Raw genomic sequence first — 21,992 nt, 5'->3', positions numbered from 1 at the left:
GCCAAAATAATTGCTGATTTTAGCTAGAGCTTGCTTAATTCAAATTGTCGGCTAATCTGCCGTTGATAGAAAAGCAGTACTATATATATACACATATATACATTATATACACATATATACATATATATATACATATATATATACACACATATATATATACGCCTACCTTGGTTTGGCCAGAATCATTGCTGGTATCAGAGTAGTCAGAATAGTTCAATATAGTGTGCTTCTATCTGTTACATTCATTCACATCCATACACAGGCCTGACGATGCCGTCTGTTTTCTAACTGTACGCAGAAACTCACACGGGTGTGCCACCGCGGATAATTCACTCTCGCCAGAAGATCACGGCATCAGTGGGAGACGCCGTGTCGCTTCCATGTGTGGCCCACGGATCACCGCCGCCACAGTACCGCTGGTATCGCGAGGACGGCGGCCTCGTCTTCCTCGACCAGCGGACCTCGCTCATCGACGGAGTCCTTTTCGTGCGAAAGGCGGCGGTCGGTGACGCCGGGAAAAACACCTGCGTGGCCAACAGTAGCGCCGGAGAGGACCGTACCACCACCGAGCTTGTCGTTACGGGTACGTTGGTGGTGCTGTTACTGAGGTGGATGTTCTTATGAATGTGCTCTCACAGGTGCTCCAGTTTGTGTTCCCTCTCTTGTTTATCTTTACTCACCACGTATACGTAATTCCATTCTAATTATTTTAACGTTCCGTGCTACGATGTGCTCGAAAACGGACAGGATTCCTCACGCGCTTATCTCATATCACTTAAAGGCGTAGGTCATCTCCTTTTTTTATCTCAAAGAATACTTCCATTCTCCCACGCGATAATCAGAAAACTAACTTTCTGCAGCTAACGGGGTTTGGCACCGTCTCCAAAATCAAAAGCACTCCATGCTTTTCGCCTCTCACGTGGTTTTATAGCAACAGCCCTTAGGAGATCACAATTGCCGCCACAGCCTACATCTGTAATCGCTATCGCGCAGAAAAAAAAAGCTTAATAAAAAATAAGTAGTTTTGAATGGATATAGAACCTGGGCCTTTTTCGTGGCGTCTAATTTATACCACAGGGCTGTGCCAGAGCCCGAAATTACATCGCTAAAAATGTATAGAGGCGCTATGTTTGGAAGAAACCTTGGTTTCATGCGTAATATAGCGTGGTAAAAGAGTAAAATCACAACAAGACGTCACACGATGCGAATAGTGTAACCAGGCGTCCCCCGATAATACAAAGGGCTAAGCCATATTTATTTGCTGTCACTAGCTACCGCATCAATTGATGACGTAGTCGGTTAATATGCAAGCCCACATGTATTAGTTCGAGCTCTATAGAAATTCCACTGTTCCAGCTTTTGCTGTGACTGAGCTCAGGCCTGGTGTTTTTGTCACTGCCAGTGTGATCACTACCTCGCCCTGTACCAAGCGACGTCGTAATGTGATGACGTGATCATATGACGTCGCATTAGTAATGTTATGGTGACGTCACTCACTAGTTTTGGCGCATGTGATATGTGGTGAGGTCATCGCATAAAGATTTTCTACATCACTCGTGTCGACGCAGAGGACCAATTTTCACGTTATAGGAATTGCACAAAGCCTTACTATTCGTAGCCTGCTTTTGGCGCCAAGAGCACGTTTAATGTAGGCTGTATTGTTTACTCGAACAAAGGTCAACCTTTCAGGCTTAACTTCTACGCATATATCGTAGACGCAACGCGTTTACGCAGAGCCCCTGGGTGCACACATCCAGCCGGCGCGGCAGCAGGTGCGCGTCGGCCAGCCGATCACCATCCGGTGCTCGGTGTCGGGACACCCCGTGGCGGGCATAACGTGGCGCTTCAACCAGCGAACTCTGGCGCTAAGCGAGAGGGTCGCGCTGCTCTCGGCAGACGCCCTTGACATTCGCTCGGTGCACAAGGAGGACAAGGGCATGTACCAGTGCTTCGTCCACAACGACGTGGACTCCGTACAAGCAAGCTTCGAACTGGCGCTTGCAGGTGAGCCACAAGCGTCGATAGGCGATAAACAATAATCACAGATAAGCGCAGATTCTCGAACACTAAATACTACAAATTCTTTATGCTGGTTAATGAAACACCTGTTTGCTCTCGTTGGCCGGGGCATAGTGATTGTGAAAGTTACACCACCCTCAAATTCTACAGCGAATAGTCTTTATCTGCTTCATTCTGAAGAGGGCTCGCTTTCTAACATTTTAAGTGCAGTGAACGAAAGAGAGTTGTGTATATCAGGCAACCGAGCAAAATATATAAATAAGAAATAAATTATTACAAAAACAAATAAATAAACAATAAATATTTAAATAATAAATAAATAACTAAATTAATAAAGGCTTCTTAAATTGTAGTGCGTGGACTGTTTATGGGCTTACTATATTGTGTAGATTTCAGATTGTCCGTGCAAAAACTTGAGACGGTGTGCATATGTCTATGGCCAGTCAACGACTGTCGCTCAGTTTAATTCAGTTTTCTTTTTACCAGAAGATATTCCCGCTGCACGCCTGAAATGATTGCTGCAAAGAAACTTATTGACGAACCAGTATGATTTTCACGGGTAGAGCCTTTTAGGCTACTTCGTTGGTAATGTACAGTCATGCCATAGGCTCAAAACACGCGGTTAAAAAAAAACACGCTTTCTGTCGTCTTCCTTGATCCCCGTGTTTTTAGCGCTATGGCTTCGATTTTCGAAACGCATTAGTACCCATATATCCTTCCTCCTGACCCTTTCAACAAGTTTGACTGAGTGATAATTGTGCCTTTACAGAGGACCTGCCCCAGTTCCAGGAGACATTCGGCGGCGAGACGGTACAGGCGGGCACGCGACTATCGCTCAAGTGTTCGGCATCCGGGAACCCGCTGCCGCAGATCACGTGGTCTCTGGATGACGCGCCCGTGCCGGAAACTCATCGCGTGCGCTTCGGCGACTACGTCACGCAGTACGGCGTCGTGGTCAGCTACCTCAACTTCTCGCTTGTCCAAGTCGAGGACGGCGGCGAGTACTCATGCACCGCGAACAATGGCGCCGGAACGCTGCACCACGCCGCCAGGATCAATGTGCCAGGTGCGCTGTCCAGCTGTGTCAGCGTGCCTGTTGAACGCGCCACAAAACATTCGTCGGCGACTTACGTTTTCGGCGTAAGAGAGAAAAGGAAGCCAGATAATTATGTGCTTTGTGCCAGCAGCTCCAGTCGGATGGAATTTTGGTGGTTCGGTGGCACCTCTGGCTCAGCTCACTGTTCGAACATGTAACTCCGTATGCGAAATGTGCCATCTTTCTTGCTTTTTTGACCTTGCGATGCTAATGGGGGTTTAGCCTGGTAATCTTTAAAAATCTGATTGAAGCCTGCTATGGTGCTTGCGGAAAAATGTCGCGTGGTGATGTTTCAGCGCATTGTAATGCAGAAAAGCTAACAAGAAAGATTTGAGCTCGTGTTAGTGGAGCAATGAGAGACGTCCGGAACACGTCTGTGCGATGTTATGCCACATCGCATCAACAAGAGGGAGCTTATAAAATCACGCATTATCACTGTATATAAACACAGTCCATGCTTCAAGCTATGGAAAAGACAACGTAACTTACAATAAACGCAGCTTAGACAAACTCTACTGCGATTTTAGAAGTCCTCTGCTCATCCACAATCATGTTGGGGCAGCAAAACAGCTTATTTGGTTTTTAACTTTGTCTTCTTGAGTCTGTCTTTGGAAGGCTTCATCCGAATCGCAATACTCAAGATTACCTCCTGTATTTTTCTTTTTTTTTGGCTGTTCGGTCACGTAACATGGAAGTTTAACTCATCACAAAACTTTTTCGCAGGACGACCTGTTGTCCGGCCCATGCGAAACCTGACAGTCGTCGCCAGTGAAACACTGAACATAGTATGTCCAGTGGCCGGATACCCTCTCTAGTCCATCAACTGAGAGCGAGGTAGGATACATATTTGGCTGCTGGATGTCAACGCACTTCGCATTACATTATTTTGATGCATTCTCGCACGTAAACTTAAACTGACCTTCGGTGATGGGTACACGAAAACAGTGCGCTCGAGACAGGCAGCTATATCTCGTCCCACTCAGCCTTCGAAACTCGCCGCATAATGCTTGCAACATGGGGAACTCCGCCCTCTCATACGATACGCGACGTGAACCTCTTATTCAACAGCGCAGAGGGTAGTAGCAGACCACCACGACACAACGACAACGGTGAATTTTTACAATGAAAATAACGAAGCTTGCGTGATGCTGCAACTGCGGCAGCAATACAGGCCTCTGGAGTATTTGAGAAGTTCGTTTCACCCGCAGCTAACCAGCCCTTGCGCAGTTACTACTTTTTTATGCACGATGAATGAAGGTAGTTGACGTCGAAGCGCTAGAATGAATAATGGCAAACTTCATCTCGACACAAGTAGCTTAATTTGTTTGATTTTTAAGAATTACCTTGAAATTCATTCCACCGGCCATCTACACCCCTTATGACGTCATGATGGGGAAGGCGGTAACGAGGCAGAGGGACATTGTGACATTTAGGCACGCATTATCACTCGCTCCGGTTTTTGTTATGCTGCTAAACAGGCAACGGGCGACAGCCTCACAGAGACGTGAGTGAGCTGGAGCGAGGGAGAAAAAATCACGGTGTTGTGCGGCGACAAACGTTTGCATTTTTAACGTGAAACGCCAACACATCCTCGCAAAGAATACTGGAATAGGTTCATTGAAAACATACCACAAGGTATTAATTATAGAAGTATTTGATGGTTTCCAGTATATTTCCTGTCCTAAACATTTCGTATTGAAGAGTCTCATCGTTTTATGGAAAAAGTGGTCAAGGTGGATAAAGTGGACATTTTCACGTATACCGGCTATGCGCAGTGGGTGTCCGGCTGCCCTACAATCACCGGCAGAAAGTTCACGACAACGGCTCTCTCGAAGTGTACCACATGTAGAGGGCCACCGACGAAGGACCGTACACGTGCGTGGCCAAGGACAAAGACGGCCACACCACACAAAGCACTGTGTACATCAGCGTCAAAGGTAAGCTTCACGCCGTCCGGAAGACTTCCCGTCTCATTAATGGCTCGTTTCTTGTTATTGTGACTCTCGGCTGGATTTTGCCGCCAGCGTCAGCGTCGACGTGGGCGTCGCCGTCACTCACCGTATATGTATACGTATCTATATATTAGAAAACGCAACAAACAAAAAATCCTGAAATACTCCGGCACGCGGAATCGAACGTGGAACTTCTGAATCCTGAATGTAAGGCGTTAACCACTGAGCCCAAGCAAAGCACGTCCTTCAACGTTCGAACGGCAAACGGCAAGCTATTACTATCTTCAACTTACCGCTGGTGATGGGCACCTTGGGGGGGGGGGGATCATATTGTTTTCAGTATTACCAGCAAGATGGCGCTACGGACGCACGCAGGCGCATGCTCATATCTCCCACGCCTACTTTGCCCCTCAGAGAGGAGAAGGTGGACGCTCGCTCGCGCGCCCTTATCTCGTGGTGGGGAGGATCGTACATCTTGGCTGGCCTGTGGCTTTCACCGGAACAATTGTGTTGTAGTTACCAGGCTCACAAAGGTCGCTGCAATCGTTGCCCAGTCTCCGTTTGCGAAAATAGTGTGCTTTTCAGACACAGCGAAGTAACAACTGAGACGGTTATTCGCGTTTATCTGCACCTGCGAGTACGTTTCGTGTGTTATTTGTGCGTGAGAAACGTGAGGCACATATTGATCTGCTTGTCATTATGCGCGTGACCTTCTCATTTGTTGCTATCACGTTCATTGCTTCTCCTTTGCGGCAAAGTTGTTACTTTTTATAGAGTTTATTGCTTTTTACGGAACAGAAGGCAACAGCAAGAAATACATGAAAAGAAACGCAGGGACGTTAACCTGGTAAAGTATCCGGTTTGCTACTCTTCACAGTGATGGGAACATGTTCTGCCATGACTGCATTAAATGACCTCGAGGATACAAGTCATAAAGCTTCTGTATTTGTCTATTCTTTGCAGAAAGCGTATGTAGCCAAATTACAAACGGTATTATGCCTTCGACAATTTACAAGGAAACCTCGCATAAAATATTGACCTTCAAATGACTGAGGCTTATTAGGTATTGTCAAAGCCTTTCTAATACTTAATAATTGCTGCGGTTTAGTGACCCAAAACCACGGTATGATTATTTCAAGAACTCTTGTAATTTCGATTACCTGGTGTTCGTTAACGTGCACCTAGATCTAAGTACACTGGCCTCGAGCATTTTCGCCTCCCTCAAATATGTTGCCGCCGCAGCCAGTATTTGATCGCGCGACCTGCGGGTCAGCAGTCGAGCCCAATAAACACTATACTACCGTGGCGGGGCTGTCAAAGTATTTTTGCATCAATTTTTTCTTTGTGCAGGGTGTCATGCCGGCATTATCTAAATGTTCAACACCCTGCTCCTTCATATTTCTTTTCTTTCTTTTCTTTTCTAGAGGAAAACTGGTCAAACAGCACATTCGTTTCAACTAACTCTTGCACTTATGAGTTTTTTAGCAGGCTAAGTACAGCACCTTTTTTCACGTCCACCAGCAAATGTGTGGCACTCATTGTGACTTGTGAAGTCACGCCTGAATAAGGGCTTTAAGCGCGGAACACTTTCGCCTTGCGGTGCGCCACGGAGTGCGAACCAGAATTATCATATCACCATGAACAGGTACGCGCTCGCATCTCCCTCTTCAACTCCTGCTTCTGCCCCACAGCACATGTACTGTATTTGACGAAGTGAAATACGGTATCTTCAAAGGGCAAGTCTGTTACGTGTATAGAAGTAACATAATATCACGTAACAACTAGAGTCATGGGATTCAAATCATCTAATACCATGCAACAACTGGTCACGAGACCAAAAGTAACCTAAAATCACGTAAAAGCTAGTAACAAGGTCAGAATCAAGTAGCATGACGAAGCTAGAGACAAGACTAAAAATCCCATAAAAATGGAAAATAACATAGCATCAATCAACAACACTCACGTGACTGAAATAGGGTAACGTCATGTAACATCTATTCACTTGATTAAAATGACGCAGCATTGTGTGACAATTAGTCATGAGAATAAAAACAATGTAACACTGCGTAGCAACCAGTCAATTTACTAAAACGCACGCAACATGATGTTAATCGTGACGTGATTAAAATAACGCTACATCACTCAACATCTAGTCACGTGGCATGTTCCCACCATAAATAACGTATCATTTTGTCACGTGAAATCTTGTAATATCACTTATTAAATAGTCACGTCGCATGCTGCGTCAAAAATATTCAAGAAATAGTCATGGAACATATTCCGGGCAAGACCACGTAATAGCTAGTCATGTAACGAGAACCACGTGACATCTACCCACAAAAATACGTAAAAGCTAGCCACTTGACACATTAATGAGAAACATCACGTGACTAATCACTTAACACTATTCGCATGACTTAAAATCATGTAGTCACTAGTCACGAGACTCAAATGTCGAAGTAACCAAACTTATCACGTGACTAAACCAACGTTGTATCACAAAGCGACTAGTCAGATGAATAAAACCACTCTGCCTGTGCGGAACGCACAGCAGGGTCACAGCGAAAGCTTGATTTCATTGATATGTGAGATTTAACATCCCAAAACCATCATATGATTATGAGAGACGCCGTAGTAGAGGGCTCCGGAAATTTCGACCACCTGGAGTTCTTCAACGTGCACCCAAGTCTGAGCACACGGGTCCACAACATTGCCACCTCTATCACAGCGAAAGCTAGAAGAGCGGCCTTTTAGAGCCTTTTTTAAACACATTTGGGTAACTGCTACACACCTGCATGGCACCCACTACGCCACCAATCATCATAATTTTCGTGTAGTAGGAAGGTATCCACTATGGCACCCTTCGTCATTCATCGGAGAAACGTGGTACCCGCTACAGACTTGCGAGAGAGTTTGCGCAATTTTTTTGATGCGACGGCTGACGACGATAAAAAATTTATGTCGGAGGCTTTTGTATTCGTGTAACAGCATTCGACGACCCTCTCGTAATGCAGTTCACATTGTGTGACGTCTGTTTTTATCTTTGCTGTTCTAAAACGCCTTATTACACAAATTTACGCAATTCTTTTTCCGACATCAAGCTTGCCTAAGAGCAGTCTACATCGCTGTTTCAAGCACCAGCATACCCTCAAAATAGAATACTGGGCTGGCAAGTGGGAGACCCAGATTCAAATCCCATTGTGCCCTTGGTGTTTTTTTTTACTTACATAGTTTTTTTCCTTATTTTGCGCGATATTGGTTACGGACACCAGCTGAGGTGGCGGCTCACAACTGTGGCGCACGTGACCCTTGTTGTGGTCTCATAACAGCTTTCGGTGTGATAAAGCTACGTCACATGGCGTAACTCCTCCCGTGACATCGTCCAGTCAGAACCATGGAAAGGGTTGTCACGTGACACGGTTTCGATAAAACCACGTGACAGGTCTGTGGGGACCGATCGAACGGAAGAATAGTCAAGCACAGCCATACTTATTATATATACTAGTAAAAGCTCGGCACTACCAGCAACACATGACTATAGGTTGAACACATGATCTGTGGTTCGTTCCATTGGCTTGCGCCACCTGTAAAAACTGCGAGCATTTTTAAGAATAGGTTTCTGATCTCTGTTTTTGTTCGCAGTATAAAACTCCACAATGTTGCGGAAGGTGGCACCCGTTATGGCTTCACGCACTGACATCTAAAGTGATCATGCTTTACGAGAAAATCTGGATATCCAGACAGAACAGTCTGGTCGGCCTAACGCCGACGATTGCGTATGAGTCACCCAAAGTACTTGACTGGGCACTGAGCTTTGCGCTAACAAATGTGCATGGCGGCGGAGGGATTTCTCGACGCATTATTTTGGATACAGAGACATGGCGAGATTTCTGACTAAAAAGGAACATGGCAAGGAACATGACAAGATTAGAAGCTTGCACTATGGTCTGAAATTTCGGATCGCAGCGCAATGCCGGATTGCTTAAGCCGCGAGAGATTGATGTGAAAGAATTATAAAACATGCGTGTGCGCAATCAATTACTGCTCGATCAATCAAGACTGCTCAAAGAGGCCGGCACACAGCTTGAGAGATTGATCGATCGATTGATTGATTAATTAAACAATCAGGTAAATAATTATTCAGACAATTGTTTGCTTGCTTGATTGATTGAGTGATTGATTGATTGATTGACTGATTGATTGAGTGAGTGAGTGATTGAGTGAGTGAGTTGGAACTTCTATGAAACCACACAACTTTAATGTCATCGTTCTCAATACGTGCTCCTCATTTGGCCTTCTTTTATTATTCTCTTCCCTAAGGTGTCTCTTCCTCCGCTCGCTCATTCCTTGTTTACGTTAGCATTTCTTGCTTTCTCATTTATTTTTTCGTGCCTTTCCCATCCTCTTCGTATACTTCACTCATTCGAATTTTCCATCTTCTTTGTGCCTTCTTTTACTATACTTTTGTCCCTCCTTCACTTTCCTTTCGTGTCCCTTATTTTCTTGCTTGTGGGATTGTGCCTTACTCATAATCTCCGAACACGTGCTACAACGCAGTGAGACCTGCAATAGAACCCTTCAGCTACCCGGCGTCTTTCCGCGAGGGCCAGCGGGCATCCGTGATGTGCGCCGTGATCAGCGGCGACCTGCCCATCAACATCAGCTGGACCAAAGACGGCGAACCCATTAGCGAGTCGAATCCTGACACGGCCGGCATCCTCGTCAACACCGTGTCCGGATTCACGTCCACGCTACTCTTCAAGGCGCTGCGGCTCGAATATCGCGGCAACTACACCTGCGTCGCCCAGAACGACGCCGGCAGCGCCAGCCACTCGGCGGTTATGGTCATCCACGGTGCGTACACTTACACTCACAAAAGATCATTGCAATTCAACATAGCGAGCTTGAGGTCTCGGTAGTTGAACGCTATAGTTTAGAGGACAGCGCGAATAAGCGATGGTGTAGAAAGCGAACACAACACATCTTTGCGCTGATTAGATATATAACTGAATGTTATTGGCACAAAGCATGCGAAGGTGTTATGTCTCCTTCAATTTCAAATTAATTTGCATTAAGCTTTTGCTGGTCTAACCTTCCGAGTCATTCATGGTTGCATGTGCGTTGTCATGCCTCGTCATGATTTACCAACTAGCCCACCAGGACGTCTTTATTGTGTTCCAACGCTCGTTTCTCTAAAATTCCGGTGTCGTCGTCGTTGGTTGGGAGTGAAAAGTCGGCGTTCTCCGCTGGGGAAAAGTGACGACGAATGCAAATAACGAAAATAAGTGGTGCGGGTGGGAATATAACCTCGGTATTCTGCATTGAAAGCAAAACAGATGTTCTACCACAAAGGCACAAGACAGCTTGGAATGTCTTCAAAAAATGAAAATGATCTACAGGTGTTATATTACAGTGTGAGGAGTCACGCAAGGACATCTAATATAAACTGGCAGAAGCGTATAGTCACACCTGGCGTCACATCAGGTGAGTTCTGCATTGAATTGGTTAAGCCCACTCAGTATAAATCAATTTGGCGTAATTCATCAATATCACCAGCAGCAGCATCGACAAAGCGTACAGGTGCGTATGTGCACGCATGGACGCCTTGTAGGCACTTGCCCGATCCGCTGAATAGTGAAATACGACGTATTAGGCACTTCGCAACTTTACTTGCCGTGGGAATTCTAAGGTAGTTCAAAATAGGCTATGTTACGCGCACAGACGTTACTTTCCCACAGTGCAGTTGAGATGCCTATACCACGAAACGAAGCCTGACTAGAGATTGAAAATGCGATACGAACCGAGCCAATTACGCTAACGCTCTCTACTCTTGAATGTGAATCTCAAGCGTCCTCGAAGTTGCTATTCTTTTTCGCATCATCTCGACTAGCAAGCCGTATGCGTGCCCAGACGCCGGTTTTGTTGTTCTACCAACTTAACCTCTGTCTTTTATTTTCATGTATTTCTCTCTCTCTCTCTTTCTTTTCTTACCATGCGCGTCACTGCATACGTTAACAATGAGAGTGTATGAATTTATTGTTTTCCAAAGACATGTGATGTGGATATTTTTATCTCTTCTGACACCCTTAATTATGCGCGAAATTAGAAGACATCGATTGCTCGTCGGTGCATTGCGATTGACACGACAGTGATGAACCTAACAGCCGCTGTTACCTTTTGTTCACTTTGTATAGAGCTATGTGCTCCTTCACATTTCTTGCTTGTGTTTCTTTAACAGCATATGCAGAACTTCACACGTATTAGGACGCTTTGTTTGTTAACGAATCTCGCTTGAATGATAGCAGTAGGTGAGAGCTTTCAGAGAGAAGATTATTACGCGACAATAACTGAGGGAAGATAGAGCAGTGACTGTTTCTCAGGCAAGGACACAAAAACCGCACCATTCGTAATAAAGGGGCAAAAAGATAAATAGAGAAGCTGCTGCAAACAACAAAAGAAAATAAAAGGAGGAAGAGAGACAGAAGGAAGCAGTAAGGGGATAACCATCAACGCTACCTCCACCTCTCTTTTTCTCTCAAACATACGTACTACTTTAACGCACCACTCAACCATACTGTGCCAGGCTGCACAGTACTGTACTGTCTGTACCGTACTGTACTGTACTGCACACATATCCGAAACTGTTGTAGAAAATTTGGAACAGGAACACGCCTTTCTTTTTTTGCATCTTTTAATTGGATTTACTCAGGTTACGGTATCAAACTTTAAGCGCATTATATTGACTTTTATAACCCTCCTTGCATTCCTCCCCGTTGTTCTCCTTGATACTGGTCTATGGCCATTTAGCTTAGCTGACTGCTTTTGCAGGGTACAATAACAACAAAAAAACATTTTAAGCGCGCCTACAGTGGCTCGTGCTATCTCAATTACCCACAAAGCACAATGTGTACTGATTTACATAGAATACATTAGTAAACGTGTGGCTTTCTTGTTTCTTTTTCTCTAGTCCCTCCACAGTGGATTATTGAGCCCGCAGAAACATCCGTCATCAAAGGCAAGACTGTAGTCATCGACTGTGAAGCGGACAGGTTCCCCAAGCCAAGGATCCGATGGACGAAGGCCGAAGGTTTGCAACGCTTTCTCTGTTAATTATTTTTTCGTATTTTATAACAGTTAACAAAAGATATGAAGCTACGGATTATAAATAAAGTCCATAAAGTTCTCATTAGTCCAAATAAAGTCCATAAAGTTGTCTTGGAGGTACCATCACTGTTCATTTGGGCCATTGCTTCTGCCCCCTCTGGGCCCAAATTTTTTTTACTTCCATTTTGTTTTTATTTTCGGAAGGAGAGCTAATTACATGCAGTGAAAAACAAGAAGCAAATGGAGCTGGTGTTGCTTGTTTCTCCTTGAGCTTTTCTGAGATATTTTAAAAAGCCACCTACTTCTATTAATTCAGTTCTTAAATAATTAATTTCACTATTCAATGCAAGACACTCAATATGATCTCTGCACCATCTGTCTCTTAAGATGATGTTTACATTGTCCAAGTAACAGTCACCGCTAACATTCAAATTGAAATTGACCAAACTTTCTTTGATAAATATTCTCAGTTCACCACACAGAGAACCATTTTTTCCCATATTGAGTCCCTTATCGCGTATAGATTGTCAATACGTCACCTTAAATTTCACGCTCAGTTAAAAAAATGTGCCCTCCCATTATAGTAGCCCCTTAACAAGACGTCATGTCACTTGTAACTTAATCGAACAGAGTGTGCTTAATATGGCACGCTGACCAGGAGCTGTCGCGACGGTCCTAGAATGATATTTTCAAAAAAGAATACGAATGCACCACACGGTACAACATAGGCTGGAGCTTAAGCATTGTTTAAAAGGCGACAAGTGTGTAATGGCGTGTAAAAAAGAGCACAAAAAGACATACAGCGTGTTTAGAGAGAGTGTGTGTGTTCGTAAAAGCCTCAGCGCTCTATGAAAAGGCTTTTTTGTTTTGTAATTGTGCTTCTCTAGCACCGGAGTGCTTCAGTATGAGCCTTTATTAGGGCCATTTTCGCATCGCGTGTGTTTTAGCTTGTGTCCACACAGGAGCCTCATGCAGGCATGGTCCACGCTAAACGCAGGTGAAGCGGCGCGCGACTTCAAGCCGGTGATGAGCAGTGCGCACGTTCAGGTATTCGAGAATGGCTCGCTGGCCATCAACGACGCCAAGGAGGAGGACGCCGGCTTCTTCCTCTGTCAGGCGACCAACGGCGTCGGGCAAGGACTCAGCAAGATCGTCAAGGTCACCGTACACAGTACGTTTCTATCAATACGCGCTTGGCATTATCTATCATGGACAGACGCGACAATCTTGAACACTCGAGCTTCGCCTTCAAGAGTAGAAAGCGATAGCATAATCTAATCGTGTTCGTATCGCCTTCCTAAGTGCAACACTTACTTCGCTTCTTAGTTGACACCTAAACCATGCCGCAAGGAAAACAAAACTGCTGATGCCTTCCATCTTCTATAACTATGCATGCGGCAGGGCAAAACAAGGGAAAGATATGTCATTTAAAAACACACCCGTGGGGTCTTTGCACCCTTTCGTGTGTGCTTAAATACATCCGAAGTACCACCAAGGTTATATAGTGTCAATGAATGGCTTGCTGTTAGTACGCTTGCTCATGTATGTGTGGTGGTCAACCGGCTCTAAAAGCATGCGCCACGAAATGTCAGGCGTTGGAATTCATGGTTTTACTCAACCCGAATATTCGGATAACGTTTTATTTTCATCAACCTCAAATTTTCGCGTGCGTAGTGAGTCATTTGCCGATTTGAAAAAAAAAAGGAAAAATCATGGAGTGATAGGCACTCCGCCACTGTACTTGCAGTAGGCTTTTTAGGATTGTTTGAAGCAGCTAATGTTACGCACACAGACGTTCGTTATCTTGTGGCACGGTTTAGGCATGGTTTAGACATGCTCCCAGAACCGAAGCCAAGCTAGGAATCGATGGTGCGTACGGGGTCCGATTACGCTATCGCGCTCTACTCTTGAGAGTGAAGTTTAAGCAACCCTCCAAGTTTTCGTACATGACAGCTAGCTCGAAACTAGACCTGTGAGGAGAATACACAGTTTACTCATTGGGACTGTTTACTGAAGAAATTTCGCATGCACCTGAATATTAGTTTGACAGTGAGGGCCACGAAAATTAACTTAACGCAACTTACGTGTCATCTGCCGCAACAAGCACAGTGTTCGCGTACAGTGAAGAAAAGCACACTTGCTCCCACCTTCTACTTGACCTGCACTCCGTTATTGCTGTGTGTGCCTTAAGGGAGTCTTTTGTCCCGCAGGTATAATCTTCATTGGGCTTCACGTTTCCTTTCCTATACCCTCGGGCTCTCCACTTTGCTATCAGGAAAGCTATGTCACGCTGCAGTTTATAAGCCGGAGGTACAGGGCGGTGATAAAGCAACGAAATGCACACAAGATGCATGGCGATTCTTGTTTGACTGAGAAATGCCTCGAACATGGTCTTTCTCAGCAGAGTGTCCTGATGAGAGTATTAGCCACGCTGAGTGCCCTTTATACACCCGTAAGAGAGTTGGAAATTAAAATATGCCTCGCGGTGGAATGTCCCCGTGAAAAGGTCATTCAATCCATCCGTGCTAGTAATGCCACCGCGTTTGCGTCTTTTGGCGATATACTTGACGGCATCGAAGTGATGCTGATAAGCTATCGTGGAACCTCGGTGATACCAGCCTGCATATTACTTGTTTTTCGACTTTTTTTTTTATTCTCGGCGATGTTAACTCAGAAAATGTGCATTTTAGCGCGTTCGATACGACCATATATTTCCTCAAATTTAGATAATACGACCGCGAAAGTGCATCTTGACCAACACAGTTATAAATCTTGCGTTCATTATTCGGCATACAAGCCCGAACCGGGCTCCAACAAGGTGCAATCTGAACTTTGCAGAGCCATAGGGCAAGCAGTAGCGTCAATTTAGAGGATGCTGCTAGGATTGTTCACTGCACCCAATTATCATTATGATGGGCGCGAGGAAGAAATTCAGAAGAATTCGGATCAACATTTGTCAAAAGATTTTACTCATAGACATTGAAAACAAGAAAGTTTAGCTCAAATTGACCAGCTGCTTCAATGTAGCTGAATAAAAGTGAGTTACGCATGAATCACGCTTGTTTTCCTCCTTTTTAACCTGCTTTGCCAGTAAAATTCTTGCATAATACGCTTTATTTTTTTGTTCCCGTAGAAAGCGTATAAGCGCGATTTCACAGCATTAGAACAGAGAAAATATACGTTTTCACGTTCAAAATTGATGTTCTTTTCTGCGCCGTTGCAGTTGCTGCCCATTTCAAGACGAAGTTTGCAGTCGAAATGGTGCGCAAAGGACAGACAACGAGACTCAAGTGTGACGCTATTGGCGACAAACCGATGGGAGTATCCTGGATGAAGGACAAACAACCAGTCAGTCCAAAGCAGGACCCGAGGTAAAGAATAACTATATTTATAGAATTCAAGAGTCACCTATTTGAAAATGAAACTAGGTATGAAATTCTACAAAAAGAAATTATAGTTTAGTTTTCCGCAAGAAGATATGCAGTGAGCAGGAAAAAACGCGTAAACAAAATGATGGAGGCGTTAGAACTGTTTTATGGCATCTAAACAGGCCTTGCTTTATTTATTTTTTCTGTGTACATACGGGGTAAATTACGTTCTAACACAATAGTAATATGTGAGGTTTAACATCCAAAAGCCATCATATGATTATGAGAGACGCCGTAGTGGAGGGCTGCGGAAATTTCGACCACCTGGGGTTCTTTGACGTGCACCCAAATCTGGGCACACGGGCCTACAACATTTCTGCCTCCACCGGAAATGCAGCCCCGCAGCCGGGAATCGATCTCGTGACCTGCGGGTCAGCTACGTTTTAACAAAGTAAACCAGTAGGCTTTGCATGGAAAGCGCGTAACTTGGTACTCATCGAGTCCGCAACTGCTCAAATATGGCGCGAAAGATGAAATGTCGTGGATGCATTCGTCATACCTTGAAGAAAAGATGCCGCCAGGCCAGATACTCGATTAAACTCCTCCCCTCTGAATTTCAGGTACGAGCTTGTGGAGACCGTGCAGTCCACGGGCATCACGTCGGAGATCTTCATACGCCAAACGGACCGTCGCGACTCCACCCTTTTCACGTGCCTGGCCACAAACAACTTCGGCCAGGACGACACTAACATCCAGTTGATAATACAAGGTAAGCGATGCTTCGGTTATAATCTAGTCACATTCTAATGCCACATTAAGCCCCGTGGCAAAAACTTATACATAGAAGTATCTTAACGGTATGGTGAAAATATTTCAATCATTTATTTACAACGGCATTGTATTCCGCTGTGATAAGTGTCGCCCTGTGTTCAGTGTGAATGGAAGGAAAAACAAGCGATGCAAGAATATACATTATGAGCCATTTCGCGCCTCATTTCAAAGGGTTGTAGTCTGGATGACAATAAAAAAAAAACTTGGTTGATCTTTCCATCATAGGAATCCGCAAAATACGAAAGTATAGCGTGTTCTTAAGAAAGTATTTTAATGTTTTCCTCATCGTACACAGATGTAAGAGAGCTTGCACAGTGTGTATTGGCGTGCGTACATATTAACGCTTAGTCATACATCATCATCCCGATGACTGACGTCCATCATTAATGATTAACAAAACCCTTGTGGTGATTGAGGCTTGTGGTAACTGTAGTAATTAACAGCGTGAGCGGAAGCAAAGAATGTGACAACCAGAAGATCGTGACTGATTGGGCGCGAAATTCGGGCTAAGGTCGCCTACTCATTCGGACTAAGGTCGCCTACGCATGTTACAGTTATTGAACACCGCAGCCCAACAAGAGAGAAACGCAGCGCGCGTCGTATTTTGCTTTGACCGGCAGCGATTGTTCGTGGAGTGAGCGTAAGTGTGGAACGTCAGGCTTTCCTGGTGAGGCAGGTGAGCGTCCCACAGCTATTTTTGATATGAATGGATGGTGTCACTGAGGTCGAAGTTTGGGTAATGGTCGCCATCTAACGATGTGTGTTAAGGCATATTTGAAATTGCTTTTCTTTTGGAAACGCACCGAATGAAGGATGCGTAGCAACAACACGTTGCAAAAGGTAATCGCGGAGGGTTTGGTTATGATGCATTACTTCGCTGCACCGTCCCCAGATGGCGACACCCATCCACCAACCAAGCGCTCTGCCTGACGGACATTAGAGATTACAAAGGTGCGTTTGTGATGGCGGCGGAGAGAACAGCGAACCTGGAATTTGTTGTCATCAATCTAGAACTTCTGGTTTGAGCTACCGTTCACAATTTTTTTCTTTTCCACTTGATTGTCTGCATACTATCGGCGTCATTTTCGTGACGGAACTACGTCACTGAATGCTTTCTAGACCCCGACGTCAAGCACTTTTTCATTACAATATAAACAGAAACAAGGAAGTCCAGCAAGCTGCACTCTTCCCTCGGAATTTGCACTAATACTGTGAAGCTGTGACAAATTGATTGTGGTTACACTTATAAGCATTTCTACTTCAGCACTATATCTTTTTGTTACTGAATGATGTCTCCAGTTTTTTATTATTAGTTTTGTCCACAGTGGCACGCGTCTATTCTCTGACTCAACTGTTACTGTCTCGGCAACTTCGGAATGACAAAACATATTATTTTGGTTATATCTTCATCGCACAAATGACGTTAATATCGAAGCTTGAGTTGATAACAAAGGATACACACAGGCTGTGCTTATCAGCTAAAGTCGAACACGTAGACCGTAACAAAAAATCGCTTACAAGTATAATTCTTGGAATATTAATAATGATAAAATTGCCGTAGAAGGCCAGTGAAAAAGCTTCTCAATCTGATCGTCTCAGTTTCCCACACACTTATGAGTGATAAAAAAGATTGATAAGGTGCTGATGCAGTTTCGTTTTAATCTCGGCTTTCGGGAAAGTCAATTTCTTAACGAGGGTACCAAGACCACGTCGCTTTTATCGTTATCGTATTCAATAATGTAGCCCACAAAAGAGAAAAAAAGTGATCAAGCCACGTGATCAATTCAATAAACAGTAGTTTTTTGCTGCCACGACTAGAATAAAAATCTATCTTTCCCAGCAGTGTCATTTTCTTGCTTTACGGAGTGAGTCATCAATCACTGCTGTAGTTGATCGGTTGCGCAGTGTTCATAGAATATGCGGGCTGAACTTCAGGTTCGTTTTCTCTTGGTACCACTTATAAATTCAGCGAAAAGACGCAGCGCACTCGTTTTTTGTTTTTTTATAATAGATTGAAAACGACGTCTGGAGCGGGAAAATGCAGCATCGAAGGTATTCAAATAAGTTTCTCTCCTTTCTCGGTCCCAAGTCTTCCCTACGGCCGTGCTTTCAAGTGCAACCTTTTCTGTCGTCAGGAGAGTGTGTGTTTAACAAACAAGGAAGAACACAAAAAACACTCGACAAAAAAGTTGTAGAAACATGCAGCACTTGATTGTCTTTCAAGTGCTTACCCCCTCACAGCTTAGCTTTGTGTAAATTTTTAAAAACGTGTTCTCAACTACATCCAAGTTCCACAACCCCACCACAACCGACTATTTCCACTTTGCACGCGGCTGCTGGGGCACATGCAAATTTCAGGAAGCTTTCGCTCATTCTTCAGCAGTTAACCGTGCGATAGCTGAAATCGTACTATTCCTATTAACGCTTTCCCATGATCGAATAAGGTGTCTGGCATTCTATCCTTATACATTGCCAATGCAGGTATAGCACATGTTTGGCTAAACCATATTGAGAACGCATTATAATGATCACCCATACTTCAAGGTGGTTATGAGTAACGCATTCACTTTGAATTTAGATGAAGGAAGGAAGGAAACAAACAGATGGGACAAGGCCGGGAGGTCAAACAGAAAGGATTCTGGTTAGACACCGTACACTAGGGGATTAGGGATGGGGAATAGAAAGATGAGGAACAGAGAGGAGGGAAGAGAAGGGAAAAAAAGGAGATAGAGAGATTAAATTCACTGCAGCGGGAAAGAACAAGCTATGTAAAGAGGTGGCAGCGTGCACATTATTGCATCTTTAAATGTAAAATAAATCAGAAAGATGCTCACAGCTCTGTAAATATGGGAAGACGAGAACCTAGTTGAACCTATGGCAATGTGCAACGCATACATGGGCTAATAGCTATGTTTTCGAGCCTACATGAAGTTTTCCAAGCGCGACAGCAGGGCAAGCACCAAAAGCTTAGAGAGGAGAAGCAGCCAAATGAAACCGGACAAGTGGATGTAGATTCTAAACTTGTCCGGACAAGTAGAATCGAACACGAGTCACGCGTGTGAGACTTACACTTTCGTCTTAAAAAAAAAAAAGAGCATGCGAGCGCGTGGCTTGGACTCTGCGGCTTGGACTCTGCGGCGGTTTACGCGGTGGCTGCCTACAGCACCATCAGCAGACAGATAAAGAAAGCACGCTCGCTTTTCGCATCATTCATTGGAAGTTTCAGCGTCATCTAGAGATATCTGTTCAGCAGCCGAGGCAATTTGGATCATAACACAATAAAGGGTACTAATAACCCAGCAGAATCGAACAACCCACCAGTAGTGACAAGAAAAGTAAAAAAAATGCCCTACAGATAACCACTCATTTTCTGTGAGTTGATCGAACCAGAGGAAACAAAAAGCAATTTCCGCGGCTCGAGTCGCAATCGAACCCAGGTATTCTGCTTGGCAGTCAAGCGTTCTGCCACAGAGCCACGCCAGTGCTTCCAGTTGTCTCGTAAAAGAATACCCTATACAAGCGCCATGTCAGGACAATTCTGGTCGGGGTGGAAGTGTCGGCTATCCGCTTTCATTTCTTTGTAATACACATGACTTATCTCAAGCTATAGTCCAGCGTAGACAAAATACACTTATCGCCATTGCGTATAATATTGCATTTTCGCGCTTCAACATGCTCTTCGTGGTGACAGAACGAAAGTATGGATGTCACGTTGGCCCAGGAGTTACCCTTCACACGCAGTTTCTCAGCGTGCCTTGTAATTGCTTGGCCCGAACAATAAGACGTCAAATCATTTCCTAAAGCTTGGCTGAAAAAAAAAGATAATCCCGCGTGGGCTATTGCTGCCTGGCTGTTTCGCGTAAAATTGATTTACACAACGCTTGGGATCTGCCGGATTACTTTTCGCTCACGCAAATGCATTGATGACAAAGTGAACGAAGCAGACGCGTAGCTCGCACGTTCGTGTGATTTTTTTAAAGCACGCAAACACCGCAAAATGGGTCGTTTCAATGCGTAAAAAGAACCGCAGCTGGTCGGAATTGATCCAAGTGCCATGGCCGACCGCAATGGCACATGCAGTAGCTTTCTTGGGCCGCGTATTCCGTGAGCACTTAACAAAACTGAACAAAATATAAAATAGAGAAGGCACGTCTAGCTCGGCTTTGCCATGCTAGGTTAGCTGCACGTGAAGCAAACGTTCCGTTAACTAACGCCAAACTAACTGAACCGTTCCACTTCTAGCTGGCGAGAAACATTCAATGATGATAAAGATTTCGCGTCAACAAATGAACCACGCTTATTGCTTACGCTATGCGAGATCTCGGTCAGTAATGCTCGCTGAAGTTTTTCTTAGTTATGGACAGGATCGATAAGGGCTTTATTTGTAATATCGACGCTTTTTTAACAGCGACGCGTTAAGCGAATGCACTTCGCACTCATCGACCGCTTTTTTTGTTTCTTTCTTGGTACGCAGAGCCTCCCGACGCACCCCAGGACCTGAAAGTGGTGGAAGCTGGTAGCAGGAGCGTCAAGCTGGAGTGGACGGCCCCGTACAGCGGCAACAGCGCCATCACGCACTACACGGTTCAGTACAAGGACGACGGATGTAAGCTGCGTCACAAATTACCCCCCTTCAGTAGGATGGTGCATGTTTTTTCGCATGAAGGAAAAAAATATGTTAGCATCAAGCGCACCCACAGCCAACCTGCTAAGAAGCAGCTACCTTGTTTCTCCTTTTCCCATTAGTTGTTGAGCACGTTACACATCGGTAGTTTCACCTATGAACAGGTAAAATAAATATATGCAGAAGCATGTGGCACACCGCTCATTGGTTGTGTTACAACTACCTTTCGGCCCTCCAAGAATATATCGGGTAAGGGAGGGAGTGCGGTTATATAGTCGGAAGCATTGTTACTTATATAGGTGGCAGAAAATACATTCGCACTATGAAAGTGTATACAAACAACAAGATAAAACTGCAGAAACATATCGCTACGTGGTCACATGATGACGATGATGATGGGGAGCATATACGTGATGATGATGGGGAGCACTACATGGGGAGCATATACGTGAGTGGTACTGTAAAATATTGAAGAATTTGTAAGGAAATGTTTGGTGAGCAAGTAAAGCGACGCAGAAAAAAATTTTTATTTGAACGATTACAATATTACCTGTGTTTTCAGTGGGAAGCAAATATATTTCTGGATACTCTTTCATTAGCGAACCAAAACGGAAAAACTGTGTGCAGCTTTAACTAGTGACGCAGGGCCGATACAATATAGTATTCAGCCTTTAGCTAAGTCTCGCTAATAATGTGAAGCTTTTGCTAGAAGAAGAAGAAACAACTTGAGCAAAAAACAAAGTTCAGCAAGTTAGAGGTGTTTAAGATTTTGTAGAAGTGCTTAATGTGGCTACACTTGGCTATATATACTCCTCCAGTTTTGGTGCGTTCCTCAAATTACGCACGTATACGTGTGACGTACTTTTGGCGGAAACATGCTCCGTTACCAGTTTCGGGACCTTAGGCGATTTGAGTCACGTCACTAATTGCTACGTGAAGATACGTCATTTTACTGCCACATGAAAAGTTCTTACATGGTGTGTGTGTGTGTGTGTGCG

At 44.5% G+C, this 21,992-nt stretch overlaps 1 pseudogene; it reads left to right on the top strand.

Moving 5' to 3' along the window:
* Positions 1 to 21,992, top strand: part of LOC142794652 (cell adhesion molecule Dscam1-like) — a 118,720-nt pseudogene that overhangs the window by 82,808 nt on the left and 13,920 nt on the right.

Source organism: Rhipicephalus microplus, chromosome 2 (assembly GCF_043290135.1).
Source record: "Rhipicephalus microplus isolate Deutch F79 chromosome 2, USDA_Rmic, whole genome shotgun sequence".
In the NCBI taxonomy this organism is placed as follows: Eukaryota; Metazoa; Arthropoda; class Arachnida; order Ixodida; family Ixodidae; genus Rhipicephalus; species Rhipicephalus microplus.
Note: the sequence above shows the minus strand (reverse complement) of the source record. Positions and strands in the feature narration are given on the sequence as shown.